At 40.5% G+C, this 17,669-nt stretch overlaps 1 protein-coding gene and 1 long non-coding RNA gene across 8 annotated transcripts in view; one reads left to right on the forward strand and one right to left on the reverse strand.

Moving 5' to 3' along the window:
• The window catches only part of LOC141166345 (uncharacterized), a 37,268-nt gene extending 35,259 nt beyond the window's left edge, over nucleotides 1-2,009 (forward strand). The window contains exon 3 of the long non-coding RNA XR_012251283.1: nucleotides 1,735-2,009. This is a non-coding gene — a long non-coding RNA (uncharacterized lncRNA). The remainder of the gene's footprint in view (nucleotides 1-1,734) is intronic.
• TJP1 (tight junction protein 1) overlaps nucleotides 1-17,669 on the reverse strand; it is a 486,079-nt gene that overhangs the window by 163,794 nt on the left and 304,616 nt on the right. The window contains exon 1 of one of the 7 annotated variants that reach the window (XM_073652939.1): nucleotides 2,655-2,825. The exons of the other annotated variants lie outside the window; for them this stretch is intronic. The gene's annotated coding sequence lies outside the window, so the exon portion shown is untranslated. Of the gene's footprint in view, nucleotides 1-2,654; nucleotides 2,826-17,669 lie in introns of those variants that run through there. 7 annotated transcript variants of the gene reach the window in all.

Genomic DNA, 17,669 nt, shown 5'->3' on the forward strand with positions numbered 1-17,669 from the left:
ACATGCGGATCCACATGCAGATTCACATGCGTTTCCGCATGCAGATTGACAAGCGCTTTCCAGGCGATTTTAGCATCACCTGGAAAGTGCTTGACAACTAGGTCACACTATATAAATCCATGCAAACAGCATGGATTTATATAGTGTGACCCGAGAGAGTGTATATACTTACCTCCGATGGCCCGCGCTGTCCTGCTCAGTCTGTTCTCCCGGCTGCCGGCAACTTTGAATTGAAAGACCTGCCGACGTCAGCGTCACGTGACCCGTCACATGACTCTGACGTCACCGCAGGTCCTACAACTCACTGCAAGTGCCGGGAAGCAAGCAGGAGCGCTGCGCGGGCCGACAGATGGTAAGTATATATATATTTTTTATTTTATTCTTGTTTTTACAGCTTTTTTAATGGTACCTGGGTGTGGATGAGACTCTCCTCTCCTCCTCACTCGGGTACCATCCGCACATTAGAACGCGCCAATAACGCAAGTACAGATGCAGTCTTGCGGAATTGGCGCATTCTAATGCAAGTCAATGGCGGCGAAAACGCCGCGTTTCCGCAAAATTAAATGACATGGTGCGGATTTTTGAGCGCAGCGTTTACGCTGCGGAAAAATCCGCATCATGGGCACAGCACATGCGGATTTCAATTGGGGAACATTGCTTCCCTTCTACCATGCATTTTTCATGCGTTTCCGCGGCGTTTACGCAACTGCAAAAACGCCGCGGAAACGCATGAAATACGCATCGTGTGAACTCAGCCTTACTCAGCCTTAATAATGTAATGAATTTAAGGAGCTGTAGTAATGGTAAATGCTATTTAAAAAAAAAAATCTGTATTTCAAGTTTCCATGATTTACTTCTGCTTTATGGGTTGTCTACTTTTGGGCACAATTTATTTTCTTCCTTAAATACTTGGAATTTTGGCTTAAAATCATTTAAAATGCAATTTGATGTCATAAAAATTCAGCACCATTTGCCTTCTATATCCTCTGTTTTTCACTGTCTATTGCTGGCTAAAGAATGGGTGAACTAAGAATCTGTTAGTGAGCTCATTCTGGTGATTCAACAGCAGAGTTTCTAACTCTTATATCTGTCTTTTTTTAAGTTTCTCTCAGCTGATTTATGACCACAGACCACATCAATGTTGAATGTGCTAGGAAATAGCCTGTAAAAGCCAAATGGTGCAACATTTTTAAAGAAATTCCATTACAACACTTATTTTTGGACCCAAATGCATGCATTTGAGTAAAAACACATATATATTGTCCCCAGAGGTCGGACAACCCCATTAATAATGGAATTTGAGGAATAAATTATTGGAAATTGTATTATCATATTTCTATCAATATCTAATATACAATGTTTTAGAATATATATTGCTCTCTGAGAATCTGCCTCCAGAGATTATTATAAATAAAAGGGGGAGTTACCAGTGTGAGACACATAGATGAGGAGAGCCGACTGTCAGTCATTACATGCCTCATACTTATAATGCCCATTTAATTTAAAATAATCCCAGGTGGTGATTTGTTCTCTGTCCATCTATATTGGGGATGACATCTCTGTGGTTTTCCTACCTGTTGCTTTCAGCACGGTACAATGATTGCCATAATAGCTCGTTATTCTCTCATGATAATTAGTGCTTTCAGCTTGATTTGTCTGCTTTTGCTGTTCCTCCCCATTTTTAGGGACCTGGATTTGATCCTTTTAACAACATTGAGTTTTTGTCATCCTCAGAAAAAGACAAATACTCCCAGTGAGAACAACCTGACATCACTATGCCTGGATTCTGGACAAAATTGGACTTATGGCCAGGATGACAGTGTCCTTTACAGAAAACATGTGTCTACCACGAACCACCAGCAAAATAGAGGGGAGGCATCTGCCTGTAAAAGCCAAATGGTGCAACATTTTTAAAGAAATTCCATTACAACACTTATTTTTGGACCCAAATGCATGCATTTGAGTAAAAAAACATATATATTGTCCCCAGAGGTCGGACAACCCCATTAATAATGGAATTTGAGGAATAAATTATTGGAAATTGTATTATCATATTTCTATCAATATCTAATATACAATGTTTTAGAATATATATTTCTTCCTTTAAAAAATATTTCTGTATGAGAAAAATATTATTTTCAGGCATACTTTAAACTGACCCTAGGAATCTAAACAAAACAAAAGCCTACAATATCAATGCAAAAGACGAATGTGGTTTTTCAGTGGAATTTATCAGGCGCCAATCCCTTATCACCAGTCTATATTTGAATCTCTGCATGCCAATGACATTAACCATTGCCTAGACACACATTTCTTACATTCTTACCCAGGATCTGTCTCCTGAGGGTATCTTAAATTTGGGAAAGAAGTGATTCCTGGCATTAGAGCACCCAGAACCATCAAACAATAGAGACACAGCTATTTTTGTATTAAACAAGACAACAATAACAACAACAACGTGTCTTCTCTACAGTTATGAGCAAAATATTAACACGACTTGACAACAACACAGATGTTTGATTCACTTTCGTAGATTTGTATTAATACACACTGACATTTAAGCACCGACTGCGATCTGTCCAAGTTGTGTAAACCGAAGGCATAAAGCAAGGAGTGTCCGCTCTTATCGCTCAAAGTTTACTAGGTGTACATACCAGTACGTGGCCTCACATCGAAACTGCAGAGTTTCACTCTGTACAGGAACAGCAAACTATCCAGTAAGAGTTAGTGTGTAGACTCCACACCAGCGTACACTGCAATGCAGAAATCCTGTAAGGAGGAGACTCTGTCTGGCACAATGTACAAGTAATGTCAGCAACTGAACACACAAACCTATAAGACTCACTCCACCCCAACCTCCAGGTAATGAGAGAGTTACTCACAGCTCGGAAGAAGCCGGTTGTAGTCCACCCATACACACCTGTATTTCAGGTAACACAAGTAGCAACTGCTTCCACCCATGCATCAAAATAGTACTAGAAATTAGCGTATTTATTAATCTTCAGCAATGATTGCCAATGACACTTCAGATACTAATTACCGAGTACATTAGATACATTTCATATTTTCGTTGCACAGTAGATTTTACCTTTTAATATGTGCAGCTCAGCAGTTGGCTTTGCTGCTTTGTAATGTTGGGATCTTGTTCGTATATAAGAAGTTGCTGGATCTGCCAAGAATCTAATACGTCTCTTTGCTGGTAGATCCTACCCTATTATCTCTATGGAAAAAAAGGACCAACCATATTGGACTTTTAGCAGCCAATTCTCCAATGTCTTCTATACTGTGGAGTGAAAACTTCAACTAAGTTACCTAATGTTCATCATCAGCTAAAGAGGTTATCTCGCATAGTTTTCTTCAGGACAGCACCGCTTCCAGCTCCGGCTTCATGTTGCGCAGGGGGCTGTGTCCTCTTGAAGATTGACAGTTCAGATCAGTGCCAGCTACATCCCTGCAGCATGGAGAAAGCACAGGGGCACTTAGGCTGGTCGGATGGAGCGATCTAGCCAGCTTCAGAGTGGTGCAAGCAGGCTGTAAAGATATAGCCTGCTATTGGCAAAAACTCTTTACCTAGGTAACTGGGCATTCTGAGACACAGAGTGGCTGGTATACTATGGAATTAAAAATTCCTCTCTTGGGAGGTAAATTGCAAAGTTGTTTGTTTTATCATACCAGGAAAAGCTCCCAGTGTACACATCAAGCCTATCCATATTGTTCTTTTCACCCTTGATTGCCAAAAAAAAGTGTCCCTCAGGGCTTCATCAAGGTATGCGGCAGAATCCACAGCGATTTACCTATATAATGATATACATCAGAGCTACACCAGGAAATCTCCACAACATGCAATGTTCATAGGTTTCATCCTTATTCTAATCAGGGTAACTTGTACAGTCCTTTCTGGAACAGGCAGCCACAAGAGGTGGTGAGTTCTCCTTCAATGGAAGCCTTCAGAGGCTGGACAGACATCTGTCTGAGATGGTTTACTGAATCCTGCATTGAGCAGGGGGCTGGACACGATGACCCTGGAGGTCCCTTCCAACTCTAACATTCTATGATTCTGGATTCCTAATAGTTTTGCATTGTATTCAAGTATTGCATACTATGTGCCTTATATGAAAAATAAAAGCAATGTAAACCATTTAAAGGCTAATATAGGAGGCAGGAAATATATAAACCCAATTCATCAAAGCAATTACCCCAGAATAGTCGTAATTTTTTTGCGTAAAGCGGAGTTTCACAAATATTTTGCAACATTTGGTGTTTTCACACCAGTTTCACCTCGTTCCGCCAAAATAGGCAGAGCTGGGGCGTGATGCCACACCTGTCACGCTAGGTATGGAGAGAACCCAACATATAACAGGAAAAGGGGAGGGAGCCCTACAACTAGGGAGAGTGAAGATCCCTAAACAGATCTAAACAACAAACTCTGACTTCCCTATAGATCCTAAATAGGTTCTGCAACTGTCGCCAAGCAGGAAACCTGGCCCTAGCTGACCCTAAGGCTAGGCCCTAGGTAGAGAGCGGAAGGGGTGAGCACTAAGTCAGCCCCACTACCAACTAAAGTACACACAGGGGAAACAAACAGGAATACATTTAGCTCCAAGATGACACCGAGGAAAGCATGGCAGCAATCCACGAAGGAACTCCAAGGTAATTCTAGCCGACTACTAGAATCCCAAGCCTGAATAGGTAAAATAAGCTATCACCAGCAACTCTCTGAGGATCTGAGTGTAATTAAGGAAGAGCTGATTAACGGCAAAAAGGTGAGGAATGAAGATACCGCTGGGTCCTAAAGGGAGAGGAAACATAAAAGGATCAGGGAGATGTTTGTAAGGCCAAACGCAGTGACCTTCTACAGCCGGACACTATATGACTGTCTGTCAACCATGACACAACCGTGACAACACCTCATCTAATTCATGACGAGTTGTGGCATATCTTACACCAGAAATATTACTCCAGTCTCTAACTAGAGTAAGATTTGTGGTGAAGCGCACGATAATAAATCCGGAGCATCTGAGTGCAAAACGCCCCCTCATCCAGACTGGCGTTGTTCCTGCCGGTTTTGATGAATTGGGCCAATAGTGCTGAGGATGAGGTTTTCTAATCTGCGCTGTGAGATCAGTAACTTTACCAAAGCAAGCTTCTGGTATATACTATGAGAGGATCAGATCCTGCTGTAAAACTGTTTGAAATATCACAAAAATTTTTGAAAAGCGGGCGGATCTTAGCAGAAGGTTGGGTGGTCGAGCATTTAAATTACAGCAGAAATATACTGCAGTCTGTGACTTGAGTACATCTGTGAAGCTGTCTCACAGCAGCTGATGAATGATGTGCCAACTGCAGCACACCCTGGATCAAGACTGGCATACGAAACGCCAGTCTTCATTAATCGACCCACAACTGTGTGTCCCCTGTATGAATCCCAAAGATTGGTTTCACAAACAGCATTAGACTACTTTTTCCATAGTAAAATGTTGAAAAATGTGCATACACAATGAGGCTGATATATAAAACTGTCCAGATTTTAAAGAGGACAAAAGTAGACAAACTTAAATTGCAACAAATATATCAGTTTATCACACTGGTAAATTTGGTATCTAGTCCAATGCCTTACATATTGTGTGCTTGTCATCCGAAAAATGGCTCAGCCGATAGTTCAGCTGGCTCTCCCATACACCGGAGCATTGTTCGGCCAAGTGCTCCTGTGTTTTCTATGAGAAAGACATCTCCAAGCATGTCTGATTGTGGCTTATCTCCACGGAAATAATACGATCATCAGTCTGAAATCGGATATGCTGGATCGATATTTTCCCTGACAATAAATTGTCCCATACACATTAGAATGTCAGCCAAACCCATCAATATCGGTAAGAGTTAAACTTATATCATGAGTTAGCTGTCTTGTTTTCGTTCACAAAATTAGAGGACAGAGTCACAATTTTGGCCGTGCCCATTACAGCTGCACACTTTCCCAAAGTCCACACCCCTTTGCCAAGCCAATCTGCAGCGACCACATGTTACAGCATAGTGGATTGGATTTCAAGAAATCCCATGCCCACTATGCGTTCCTGTGCTCCTGTGGATCACCCGCGGACACGGACATGTGGCGTGTCTTTCCAGACTGCAGCATGTCAATTTCTCCTGTGAACTCGCTAGCCTCGCCAAGACAGATTATATCACTGTAATGTATAGGATGCGGTGAATCCGCATGGTTGAAGGAACACATGCGGACTCACCTGCGTGCAGCGGTTTGGACACAACATAAAGTATACTGCGTTCAAAGCACTGCCAATACCAAAATGTGGTGCAAAGCATAGAGCACAATTTGTTCTTTGTGTGTTCTGTGACTGCATTTTCCTCACTCAGGAACACATATAATAGTGACAGCAGCCACTGTGTAACATAGTTCTTCTTACTAGGTTCAGTTCACATGAGCATGTAAAAAATTGGGTCAGATTTTCATGCAGAAAAGTGGGATGATTTTAATCTCACTTGTTATCCATATACAATCTGTTTTTGCAGCAGCTATTAATCATTTACAAGACCATTTACAGTTTCCTATGCTACAGAATTGCAATGTATCCAAAAAATTGGATACTATACTGTGTCTCAGTATGGCATATGATTTTTTTTACACACTCATAGACTTGGATGGGTGAGTCTCATCCAATTTAGGGAAGAAACTAGTGCATGGAACTAGTGAAGAAAATCATTTATCTACACTGCCCCATTGAATGACATTGGCCCAAGTGCATTCTGTTGTTTCACTGATCGCACTCAGATCACAAATGGTGTTGTGTGAACAAGCTTCTATAGTGATAACGTTTTTTCAACCCAGCAAAGCGAATTAAAAGCAAAAAATTAATTGTGACTTCATTAAAATAGCAGCATGCCCATGCTACTATTTTAATGACGTCACAATAAAGATTTTTTGCTTTTAATTCGCTTCGCTGGGTTGAAAAAAACGTTATCATCACTTTGAACAAAGTTGCTTGACACCTGACCAGCTTTATCCCTGCACAGTGGATCGCCCAGGAACCAGATTCAGCCCCACACATACTGGATGGGGTGAGCTGTAGCCACAAACTTTCTTACACTACTATAAGTAATAGTAAAATGACTTGATTTGAATAGTGTGGGCAGAATCTAGAATAGAAAATATTGTGCCAAGTGTTGGCATTGGCCTGAATTGCCATTTTGCTGCGGCAGAAGTTCAGGTTTGCATATTAAGCATTTAGGAGTGCAGTCATTTTCTTCAGCTCAGCATTTATTATATACTGTGATCAACTGAATAAAACATTTTTATAGTCGATTTATTTTAGCTTTTTTAATATTCTAAGCTTATAGCTTTTTTAAAAGGATATTGTACATTTTAAAGTAACATTTCCTCTTGTATTGCACCATTAGAAGTTAAACAGCTGATCCGTGCACTACAACCATTCATGTTTAGCTTTAGATGTATGAAATGACGTGAGCATCGCATCTATCTCTACAATGGAATAAAAAGCTGTAAAAATGGCCACAAATGAAAAAAACACTAGCAAAAGTGAAGTCCAGCTTTAGAAGCAGGTGCTGGTGTAAATGTGTGGACAAGCTCCATGTGTAATAATGGTCCTGGTGTTGAGGACTTTAAAAATAGCTTCATTAACCCAAATTCCTTAGCTGATTCTTCCCAGCAGGATGGACCCCTCCCTTCCTGTCCCTCTGAAACTCATGTCAGGAGGAGGTAAAAGAGCAGAGATCCCAGACCATTCTCACCCCTCCCCCCTGATAGCAACAACAATCCAGAGAGGATCATACCATGGACCTCATCACCCTGCAACGAGTAACATCACACCGAAACTATTTTCACCCAACATTCTTGTAATCTATCAGAGCTTTCTTACTATTTCAGTAGTTAAATGTGCTTTGAAACATCATTTATTTGATTTTCCTTAGCAATTAAAAAGTATCATTTAGCGTCTCCAACTTAGAGCAATTACTCTTCTGAGTACAACTCTATATTACAGGCATTGTGCATTGTAACTCCAGAACACGGAGAGCTACTAACTCACTTATCTTACTGGTTACTACGACTGGCCATACACATTAGATGGCTGTCGGCCGAACAATGCTTCTTTGGGCCTACGGGCGTCTTAGGTGACACTAACCGACTTTCTATACAATCTTATATAATTTTACTAGGAGGGGGGTTCGTACACCGCCTCTTCTTGCCGCACACTTTACATCACTGTTGGCAGCACATTCCCTATCTACATAAAGGGATGAGCTGCCATCCGACAATAATTCATCATTTTTATTCCAACATAAAAAGTGCAATCAGTTGCCAAATAAGCATTTTGTCATTGTCGTACGATCATCACACCCTGCACATGGGACTTGAGGCTAAAATTAAACACAGCATTTTGCTTCGTTTTACATGCCATTTTCAATGGAGCTTTTTTGAGTTGGTTGTTTTTTTTAACACTTACATATATTATATTTAAATAATGGCCCATAGTGGTCTGAAAATAAAAGTTACACTCACCTACCGGTCCCCCAGCCAATCTCCTAACTTCCTTTTTCAGTGGGGAACTTCACAAAAGCAGTGGCCAATTCACCAGGTGAGTAATGATTATAGTCCTATCAGTTTTGCAGCATTGGACGCCATCTGACAAGAATGTATAGCTTTTTACCCTTCAGACATCTTCCTGCTACTACTGTCTGCAGCCACATTATTATCAGTACACCATTGACCCAGTTCCAATGGTAACTATACATGCCGATTCTCTAACAATGCCTCCACGCTCTTCTCTATGTTCTTTTCCTATCAATCCAGTACAAATTAATCTTGGTGTTTTCACTCCATAGAATCCAAGTTTAGATGTTAGTGGAGTCCAAATGGATATTCGCTTTGGATAGCTTGGTCCCAAAAGGTTTAAATTATGAAATTTAACTATATGCTTTTTAATCGTGGCAGAGGGGCACATAGCAAATTTTATTTTATTTTTTTTTTTTAAAAAACTCTTGTTGTAAAATGGTTCCAAAAGTAGAGCGTGACTTCCTTGGAAGGTTTATGTAAGCAGTCTCCAGTAAGAATAATAATAAATGTTCTATGGGTAGTGCCAATTCACTAGCACTGTGTGCAATCTATACAGATGGCCTGATCATATTACTATCAATATGCAACAAACTAAATATGAATAGCTGAAATGCAAATACAGGTAAAGTGTCACACACCTGTAATGTATACAAAGCCATACAAGAGAAAGAGGGTGTATGAAAAGGGCACTGGTAAAAGTAATAAACTACACAAATTACCAAATAAATACAAAAGAAATGAGCTTTATTCAAAACAGCATATATAGGACTAAACATAGAAAAACAATTAAAACGAGTGTATAAGCTCCAATGAGGGGTGCGCCCTGATAAGTGCCCTGACCCAGACACCCTTACCCCTAGACACATGCAATAAGATGCCTGCAATCCCCAGATGTGTACTTAATAAGATAGGAAAAAGGAGCATATAAGTATACCCAAGGCAAAGTAAATGTCATAAATTAGTAATAATAAAACAGGTAATGTAAAAAGGCTTAAACCATCCCTAAAGACACAGCATGTAGTGGTAAGAAAATAAGTGACCTATGTATAGAGCAGCAGCACGCCAGCTTCTCCGAGTCACTGACCCATAGCTTAAAATCAGAGACCCGTAACTTGTTATTTCCTGACTTCTGCTCTGTCCTATCTTCAATCTCACCATCAATGAGATGAGGTTTATTGATTTTCTTCCCACTCTTTTTCCTGTTTTGGCTATTGAAAGTGACTTAAGCAGATAATGTAAGATTTTTCTATACACAAGGTGGACCAGCACATCTGAGATTCAGTGAACTATAAAGTATAAACCAAGTATATACTGATGTAAATTCCTAAAAAAAAAAAAAAACTTTTAATGATGAAACTACCTAAAAAAAAATAATAAAAGAAAATATATCTAAAAAACTTTTGCAATAAAGCTCTGATAACAGGTGTACATGGAGGAGCAACCAAAAGAACCTGGCTGGGAAGAGTCGATCCTATGATCCAGGCCGGGGTTTACAGACCTATTAACAGCAGCTGGGATAGCTCAGCAGCAGTATGGAGTGTGAGACTGGAGAAAGGCAGAGCTGCTGGTTAGTCTGCTCTGCAATGAGAGGTGTGCTGGAGCCAAAGAGGTGTGTCTTTGGTGAACGCGTTTAACACAAGTGTGAGCTGCTGCTGGGAATACCAAGGCTGGTGAGACTGCTACATTTTGGACTGTTTATGTTATCCATTGATACTGAAGGAAGGCTGTTTTCATTTTGGAGCTGTAAAGTTCATGATGGACAATAAACTACACCCTGTGCCACGTGTATCTAAGCGGCTCCCTGAGAGCGTAACCCCTACACCTGCTTACAGCAATGATATTGTGTTGATAGACACAATGCATACATATTTATCCTATTCAATTCAGGATAATGAATGTAATACTACTGCATAAGAAAAAGAAGTACTGATAAAGACAAGCTAATGTAGATCAGTGACAAGGGCACTCTTCAAGACACATTGATCTATTAGGAAAACATTGCTGCATGAACAATTGAAGCTTTTCCAACTGATCACATGTTCGTTCCATGTATACTAACTAAAAGTTTGTTTTAGGTGATACCTTCTATTTGTGAGGGCTGGGCTCAGATATATTTCAAGGTTCATATATAGACTGCAATATCTGGAGCGACTGCAGGTCTCCCAATCTGAACTTACAGCCGTATATGTGTTTCTGAGGCTTTCGGAAGATCCTCGGTTAGTGTGAGCATTGTGGTCCTTGTACAGACACTGAAATACGGCGGTCTGAACCAGGCCTTAGAGAGAACCTCTGTTTTCAGAAATAGTCCTCTACTACCAATATTTACAGTATATTAGTCAGTTTATATATAGAAAGAGTCCAGCTAACTCTCAAGAAATACTCCAACATTCCAGAGCAGGGAAATGTGCCATTCAGACGTACAGTGGTGGCCAAAAGTATTGGCACCCCTGCAATTCTGTCAGATAATACTCAGTTTCTTCCTGAAAATGATTGCAATCACAAATTCTTTGGTATTATTATCTTCATTTAATTTGTCTTCAATGAAAAAACACAAAAAGAATAGTCCTAAAGCCAAATTGGATATAATTCCACACCAAACCTAAAAAAGGGGGTGGACAAAAGTATTGGCACTGTTTGAAAAATCATGTGATGCTTCTCTAATTCGTGTAATTAACAGCACCTGTAACTTACCTGTGGCACCTAACAGGTGTTGGCAATAACTAAATCACACTTGCAGCCAGTTAACATGGATTAAAGTTGACTCAACCTCTGTCCTGTGTCCTTGTGTGTACCACATTGAGCATGGAGAAAAGAAAGAAGACCAAAGAACTGTCTGAGGACTTGAGAAACCAAATTGTGAGGAAGCATGAGCAATCTCAAGGCTACAAGTCCATCTCCAAAGACCTGAATGTTCCTGTGTCTTCCGTGCGCAGTGTCATCAAGAAGTTTAAAGCCCATGGCACTGTGGCTAACCTCCCTAGATGTGGACGGAAAAGAAACATTGACGAGAGATTTCAACGCAAGATTGTGCGGATGGTGGATAAAGACCCTCGACTAACATCCAAACAAGTTCAAGCTGCCCTGCAGTCCGAGGGTACAACAGTGTCAACCCGTACTATCCGTTGGCGTCTGAATGAAAAGGGACTGTATGGTAGGATACCCAGGAAAACCCCACTTACCCCGAGACATAAAAAAGCCAGGCTGGAGTTTGCCAAAACTTAGCTGAGAAAGCCTAAAACGTTTTGGAAGAATGTTCTCTGGTCAGATGAGACAAAAGTAGAGCTTTTTGGGGAAAAAGCATCAACATAGAGTGTACAGGGAAAAAAAAGAGGCATTCAAAGAAGAGAACACGGTCCCTACAGTCAAACATGGCGGAGGTTCACTGATGTTTTGAGGTTGCTTTGCTGCCTCTGGCACTGGACTGCTTGACCGTGTGCATGGCATTATGAAGTCTGAAGACTACCAACAAATTTTGCAGCAAAATGTAGGGCCCAGTGTGAGAAAGCTGGGTCTCCCTCAGAGGTCATGGGTCTTCCAGCAGGACAATGACCCAAAACACACTTCCAAAAGCACTATAAAATGGTTTGAGAGAAAGCACTGGAGACTTCTAAGGAGGCCAGCAATGAGTCCAGACCTGAATCCCATAGAACACCTGTGGAGAGATCTCAAAATGGCAGTTTGGAGAAGGCACCCTTCAAATATCAGGGACCTGGAGCAGTTTGCCAAAGAAGAATGGTCTACAATTCCAGCACAGCATTGTAAGAAACTTATTGATGGTTACCGGAAGCGGTTGTTCGCAGTTATTTTGGCTAAAGGTTGTGCAACCAAGTATTAGGCTGAGGGTGCCAATACTTTTGTCTGGCCCATTTTTGGAGTTTTGTGGTGTGAAATGATCAATGATTTGATTTTTGCTTCATTCTCTTTTGTGTTTTTTCCTTGCAAGCAAATTAAATGAAGATAATAATACCAAAGAATTTGTGATTGCAATCATTTTCAGGAAGAAACTGAGTATTATCTGACAGAATTGCAGGGGTGCCAATACTTTTGGCCACCACTGTAGCAAACAAGGCAAAATTCCAGCTCATGATTAATCATGATTAAGGATAGTTCTCATCTAAAACACGTAGATCTACATTGTTTTTTTGCATTTTTGTACATGACATTTGATGTTTGAATTTTCACCCTTGGATTTTCTATTAAATAAATTCTTCTGCAGACCGTAGAGCTGGAATTTTGCCCTGTTTATTATTAGTCAGTACTTCAAGGCTGATAATCAGAAGTTACTAACTCTCTTTACCATACTGCAATAGTCAAACAATTATAATCAGAAAAACTCCATTGTTCTAGAAACTCTAGTCTAAAGTTGCTGATTTAAATATAAACATGCATATCAGGGAGGTTAAGTTCAAAAGATCTAATAATTGATCAACAAACCAAACTATAACAGCAAACTGGTAAAATTACTAATTTTATTAACCATGAAAATACATATAGACATAAAACATACATCAATAAAAGACACCTCCAGCTGTTAGGAACTCTAGGCTACACACAACTGTGAGGTTTACAAAGGCATAATAGCATGCTGCTGACGCCCCCTGAGGAAGTCTAACGAAGAAACGTGCGTAGGGGAGAGGGACCTGGCTCCACATTGACATCTACACCAACGGTATATCACGATGGTATTCTACTTCTATATTATCACTCATCCACTTGCCTGATTAGCACTAGCGTATAGGCTGTAGCACACGGAGACTTGATGACACGTTATTTGTTACTGCCAGCAGCATGCTATTATGCCTTTGTAAACCTCACGGTTGTGTGTAGCCTAGAGTCCCTCACAGCTGGAGGTGCCTTTTATTGATGTATGTGTTATACTTATATGTATTTTCATGTTTAATAAAATTAGTCATTTTACCAGTTTGCTGTTATAGTTTGGTTTGTTGATCAATTATTAGATCTTTTGGACTTAACCTCCCTAATAGTCAAACAAATAACAGCAACCGCCTGTCGGACATCGGTCTTAAATTTAAAAGGGTTGTCCAACGTTAGAAAAGAAGGGTCTGTTATTGCAGCTCAGTCTAATTAATCCGCCTGGAGATGAGCTGCAAAACCAGACCCAGCCCATGGACAGAAGCAGACCCTTCTAGTTCTGCACAATACCTCTGAAGCCAGGCACAGGTAGCCAGATGTCTCACCAGCAGGACAGTGGGTAGATATGCGTGCCATCTGCATCCATCCACTGCCAGCAACATGAAGGTGGTTATGGTGATGAGCATCAACTAAATTGATCTGCAATTTACAAGATTTAAATCTGTTTTCAACAATAATGAATGTTTCTGATCATCAGAAAAGCTCATTACTTATGGGTGAATCATCAGGTAGGGCCAAAAAAATCTAACCAAGTGCAATTGACAAAAATAAATTCAAAGTGGTCAAAGAACAACTTGTGCTAAACACGAGAACAATAGTTTAATATTTGGAGATCACACAGAACACATAGCATAGGTATTAGGTCATATAACAGACTCTCTCTTCCTTCCTAGTCCCATGTTGCTCGTACCTTACTCTTCACATATCTGGGCTACACAAAGCAGATGTACAGCTCTGCAGTGATCAAACAGGCGGTAATCACCGAGGTCCTGGACTCCAGGGCCCCCACACAGTCTAGTAGACTGCAGGTGCTGTAATGCCTAACAGTTGGGAATATAGGTTGGCTTATCTCTTTGATCTTATTACAGTGAATGCAATCAAAGCAGAGTGAATCCTAGAAGTGAACTGTCTCTGAGAACAGTCCTCCCCGCAGCTAGCTCTAGTTCAGCATATACATGCACTGACGTCTCATTTCACATCTAATGCATTCATGGTTGATAGAATGAATATGTCCTCATATTTCATTGCTGACACTCAGCACTCTTATCATCCACACAATAATGCAATTCTATTCATGCCTACTTTAGGCACAAAAAATTACTATCAGCTGTCCATAATTTGACAACTGTGTGTACTGCTATCATGAATAGCCTCCATTTTTATAGCAGGAGTCTGTCGTTGGCTTATAAACCTTTTTAAAGAAGATCCACACCGGACAATGTCATGGCTAAGAAAGTATTTCTCTTGTTTTGTAAATGTGTCTACAGGCTTTACACCCACATTTCACTATCATTACAGCCTAATATTAAAATCAGACAACTGCCACCATATAATCTAATTTGCAGCTATACAGGCCTCATCATGATTGATACCTTTAATTAGAATATATTTTATTTACCATGTCTGTTGATATTTGTTAGCTAATATTTGTGAGAATCATATTGGTAACAGAGACAGTCACAAATATTTTGATATTAACTGTTAAAAAATACTTGAGGCCAGTGCCAGCTTTCTATTGGCAGAGGACAGTGCCTATTATCTATGTGTCTTCTTAGTGCTGATTCTTTACTGAAGCTCAAAAGATAAGTAATTCTATTATGTTAGTGACAGGCCCACACCAATTGTGCTGATGGTTGCTTTTCCTCCAAAACTTGTTTTTATTGCTTTGACAATGGTCATAATACTTTGATTTTGTTGGAATAGCTGAATGTAGAGCATAAATGAGGCATTAGTGAACAGGGGTAAACTAGATACAAGCCTAAACCAGCCGGTCAGAATTGGAATTTAGATGCCAATGCTGGATAATTACTCCCCCGATACCCTCAATCAGTATTAGGCCATAAAATAAGTGCCCTGGCCCAACTAACAGTTTTATGACCTAGACGAACAGTATTATAGGAATCTACAATGTTGTTAGTTCAGGTGGGCAGACCCACAATCAGGCTAGAACTTGTGGTCTTAAGGCCCTCATACATATTAGATGGCTGTCAATCGAATGATGCTATGGCCCTTGTTCGTCCAACAGCTATTCCGGCCAGCTCTTCCATACACAGGAGCGCTCATTTGACCAAGTGCTCCTGTGCTCTCTATGAGAAAGCCTCCGACAGACATCTCTGCCGGCGGCTTATCTTTGGGAGAACCAAATAATGGGCAGTCCAAAATGAGCATGCTTGATCGATATCTCCCTCGTCAATCAGTTGGCTGATGCCACCATATGCTGTTTCGGCCAAAGCCATCGATATTGTCAACATGTATATGGAGAGCTTTAATATGGATGACCAAATGCGCCCACATTACGGTCTTCTGAATTGGACCTTATCCGCATTCAATCTAAACAAGCTACTGAAATACCAACCAAATAGTGTTGCATCTGAAGCCACAGCTGGTCCAAAAGCAAAGATGAGATTCAAAGTCTTGAGACTCGAGACCAGAAGGATAACTAAAAGCAGAAATCTGTACACAGGCAATAGCACATCTCTTTGCTAAATATTGATAGCGAAGAAGCTCAAGAAAAAAGAAAACATCCCCAGTTTTTCAATTGTTGGCATTAGAGCTCTAGGAAAGAGAATTGGTGTGGTCATTAGATGGCTCAGAAAGCAGTGATCGCAAATCACGACAGAACAACCTACACAATAAATGTATAATCATTGCATCTAATGATGGCTGTGTGGATAAAGAAGCAGCTAAGATGGGCGCCCTCTTGGGAATGATTTGCAAAGAAATGAAAGGTTAATACAGAACCAGTGCAGTGACAGGAGAAGGAATTAAATACTCACCTAATTTAAACTGGATGTTCTTCCTTAATTATAAAAAGCCTTCTACTAAACACACATGAAAATTTCTCAGAGGAACTGGCACAGATTTCCTGGAGCAATGCATTTTGTGTACTGTAACAGAACGTCCAGATGTCTTAACTGCATTGTCATAAAACACGTCAGTGTACTAGTGATGGCATCATTGGCACAGAGGACAGATAACAAGCCCAAATAACCATGGCATCAGTTAAAACTGGTTGAATTGATAGGGGATATTTACCGTGTTAGACTGAGAAGTCAACGGCCTACTAGTTACAATGATACTGGGGGTCAGTGTTCAGCTACATGCAGTATTATCTGCCACTTCTTCACAAATTTACATATGCTTCTATATAATAATAATAATACACTGGGTGGTTTGTTAAATGAATGACGAGATGCTGCTTTTGTGATCTGTACATGTCGCATTAAAGGGAATATGTCAGCAGGATTTTCTATTCCATCTGAGACCAGCATGATGTAGCCAAAGAGAAGCTGAATCCAACAATGCATCACTTACTTTACTGGGTGCAGCCGTTCTGACAGAGTTTTTAGATTTAGCAATGCAGCAGAGCTGAGAAAGCTAACCCCGCCCTCACCAGACTCTCTGTGTATATAATTATAAACAGTGAGCTGCTTATCACAAGGGGGCGGAGTCAGACCAGGAGGCAGGTGCTTCTGTTGTCTGGACAATGATAATCACAAGGTGATAAAACCTTCAGTATAAGTAAACAACACCACACAGCTGGACATGCGACACATCGTTGAATTCTGTGTTTTAACCCATATCTCATGGTGTCCTCAGATTGCATAGCAAAAACTTGCTGACAGATTCCCTTTAAGTATATAAATGTAATGTAAAAGCATGGGAACCCACTCCTGCACAGGGGCCCACCGGGGGATTCACCTGTTTACTTGTGGGCCAGTCCCCAGTCTGGACACACATTTCCATCAGACTTTCTGACCATTCCATCAAAACCGCATTAAAAACGGCATCAAGACCAGACATTATACCACAAAATGTCAGGGTTTTGCGTTGCAGCTCTCAGCCATATGGTTTTTTTTTTACGTATGAAACATATAAAAAAGGGTGTTTCACATAAAAAGGTGTTACAGTAAGACTGACAATTCATGGTAAAACCATCTTGATGCGATTTTGACTGCACGTTTTCAAAAGTCTCCTGTAAATATATCCAAAGGCACATCAATAAAATGTCATAATGATTACCAAAACAGTAGGGTAACTAGATGCCAGGGTGCCAGCGTGACCCAAATCAACCATGATACTGATTATTGTCATAGTAAGCCTAGGCTTGTATGTACCATAGAAGTAGAGATGACTTTTCTCTGTACCAAGAATCCCACATGCCCCATGGCGGCAGGAGTCAGGACACTCGCTCGGGCACACAATGGTCTGA

This window comes from Phyllobates terribilis, unplaced genomic scaffold, assembly GCF_046119375.1.
Source record: "Phyllobates terribilis strain yellow unplaced genomic scaffold, ASM4611937v1 Scaffold_11__3_contigs__length_659146591, whole genome shotgun sequence".
Taxonomy (NCBI): domain Eukaryota; kingdom Metazoa; phylum Chordata; class Amphibia; order Anura; family Dendrobatidae; genus Phyllobates; species Phyllobates terribilis.